General features: G+C 35.3%; 1 pseudogene; it reads right to left on the bottom strand.

Moving 5' to 3' along the window:
- LOC112506003 overlaps positions 1-281 on the bottom strand; it is a 2,704-nt pseudogene extending 2,423 nt beyond the window's left edge.
- Between the last annotated feature and the right edge of the window lie 2,879 nt (positions 282-3,160).

Genomic DNA, 3,160 nt, shown 5'->3' with positions numbered 1-3,160 from the left:
ATTTCTTTGGTTATGATCGCGAAAGAATCCGAGAGCCATACTTGGAAGATATCTACTTTGGGATTTTCGTTCGTCACAGAAAACTGCTTTGTGCTGACAGAGTTCTAGGAATCCATAAGAAGCCAAAAGATTTTCGAATTGAATATCGTCATCTTCTAAAAGCCAAGTGCCAACAAGTTAGTGAAGTACGTACCAAGCATCGAATTGTAATGATAAAACAGATAGATGCTCAAAAGCTATTGAGAATTTGGTATCCTGTCTTCACTGTTACCAGACAGCATGGCCAGATTTGGAGGTTTAGCAAAGCTGACTTCTCGAACTTGTATTTGGATGACCTTGAATACATGTTCTTCGAACTCAAAAATATGACAATTAGAAATGAAGGAGAATTGGTAGCTCTGGAGGCTATCAAGAGATTCATTCGATGTCATGTAAAGCTGGCAATGGTCATAGATGTACAAATGGGCCTTGAAGACAATCAACGCATTATCAACCTCAGAAGACCAAATCAAGATCTTGAAGACATTGACGGCTATCCAGTTTACATCGTTCTAGAAAATCCAGAGTTCGGGGTCATCTACTATGCTCAACTTCAAGTTAAAAAGTTCATGAGATTCAGTGAGTTGAACAAGTATTCTGATGGTACGATTAAGCTTGTAAGAAGGGCGCTGGACTTGAAGAGGGTGATGGACGAAAAGGCTACTGAATCTGAACGAATGAATTCCAAAGAAAGATACTTGCTCGTCAACGCTATCAATTTGCTCGAGGAGCAGATTCAGTATAGAAATGCTCTGAGAAGGTTTGAGAAAATCCTTGGACTGCGCAAAACGAAGTTTACAAGAGTCCAAACTTGAATCCAAAGGGGGAGAATGTTGGGTTCAAGTTAGTGCTTAATGTTGTATTCAAGTTTCTTCTTAGTATAGTTTCCTTGTAATAGTTTAGCCTTTACATTTCCTAGTATAAATAGGATTTATCTTGTAATTATAATTAAGCTTTTGTCATTAATCTGAATATCAAGATTTGCTGATGTAATATTCTCTCTCCTCTCAATCTAATCATTCTTGATCATATTCTTTCAACCTTGATGTTCATCACAATCTATGAAGATCATATCATGTTTGTATGAAATCTGGACTCATCAATAAATCCTTGTCTGATATTGACATACATGAAGTTTATGAAACTTTGAAACAGAATGAGGAAGATGTCTTAGAGGTCAAAGATATGAAGAAGAAAAAGGAAAAGGAAGTTACTGATCCTTTGGCCTTTGTTTCGGAAAAGAAGAATAAGGTTAAGTTTGGCAAGCAGGTTAAAGAGGTTATTCAGACAAGCGAGTCATCAAATGAAAGCATTGACAGTTCTGACTCTGACTCAGAAATGAATGAAATCAAACAGGCCATGGCAATGCTCACTAAAGCCTTTCAGAAGAAACCGCATTCTAACAGTCAAAGATTCTCTTCGGGTTCTAAATATGAGTTTAAAGATAAATTAGGAGAAAAGAAAAAATATGATGAAAAGAGATATGAGAAGAAGTATTAGAAGAAGTATGAGAAAAAGCCTGAAGAAAAGAAGAAGTTCGTTAAAGAAGTGGCAGATGAGAACAACAAATGCTACAATTGTGGCATATTGGGACATTTTACGGTTAACTGCAGAAAGCCAGTTTTAAGAAATACCGACTATTACAAGAATAAGTTTCTTCTGTCAAAACAAATAGATGCGGGAAAGGTTTAATGACTGAAGATGACCATTGGCTGAACATCACTGATGAGGATGAGGAGTCAGAAGCTGTGGCTCACATTATTCTAATGGCTAGAACTGAAACAGACTCTTCTGATGAGTATGAAGAGGAGAGTGTTGAGCCAAATGATGAGCTATTGGAAAGTTCATGCATGCATCAGATGCAAAAGATGATGTTCAAACACCAAAGTTTTCAGCAACAAGTAAAGTCTGAAAAACAACGTGCAAATAATATTCACAAAAGATTTAGAAACGCAAAAAAAAATACATCAAACTTTTTGATGATGTTGATCTCAGATCTCTCAATAACACTAATAATCAAGTTAAGAATAACCAAATTATAGTGTTTGAATGAATAAAATAATGAACACTCAAGACCAATGTATGAACATTCAAAGAATAATCTTGAGTGCCAAAGATTTCACTTTATTCCAATACTTATGAAAAACGTAAAAGCGTTCTAAATTACAATAGGACTAACCACCTATTTATACTAGTAATCTAATGAGAAGATAACTATCTAGTGAGACTATTTAGCTAATCTTCTACTAACAGATAAAGCTTATCTATAACAAGGATAAACATTAAAACAAGATAAAGTTTGTAGAATCCAGCTGTTGATTGAACATCTCTAGTTGTCTCCCATGGATATGAATTCAACCTTATCTTCATATCATCATTGCTTGCCTCTGGTTGAACTGGTGAAGGAAACTCCAAGTGTTAGTAACTAGAGGGGTTATGGAGATGCACTTTCCATCGCATCTCTGGTCAGTTCATCGACCTCTGGTTGTTCTTCAGACTTAGTCATTTTTCCTTGAAGTCTTCCATCGGCCTTCTGGTTCTTCATCACTTGTTTGTCTTCATTACTTCATACATAATACTTATGGGGTCTAACAGATGAAAATGTTGGAAATTTTGATTGGGCACAATCTTTATTATTTGAATCAAAATCTTTTCATGAAAAATCCAACATCTTAAAATCGGAATTATCTGATTCAAAGAAAAAATATAAATCTTTAGACTTTGTGAATGTAACAACCCACAATTACCACGTACAGATAATACATATACACATACTCATAAAACAAAAGATAGTATTGTTACAAAACACGGACTAACAAAAACTTTACTTAATACATCTATAAGCAACTAAGTTTCATCTATTCTAAACTTTTCCCTTGCCTTTATCCTGTGAGGTATGATGACCTGCAAAACAGGTTAGTCCAACAACGGAGCGTTAGACCTAAAAGGTCTAGTGAGTGTATAAATCACAAACAAATAATATACTTTCCAAACTAGTAGTTTAGAATCAAACCCGTATAGATATAAATATTTATCTACTTTCTCTCACAGTTACACCGCCATTTCATCTCTCACGCGGTTACACCTCCATTACATCTCTCTCGCGGTTACACCGCCATTT

The sequence above is a fragment of the Cynara cardunculus genome, assembly GCF_001531365.2.
Source record: "Cynara cardunculus var. scolymus isolate 2C chromosome LG 2, CcrdV1, whole genome shotgun sequence".
In the NCBI taxonomy this organism is placed as follows: Eukaryota; Viridiplantae; Streptophyta; class Magnoliopsida; order Asterales; family Asteraceae; genus Cynara; species Cynara cardunculus.
This window is presented reverse-complemented; position numbering and strand designations above follow the sequence as displayed.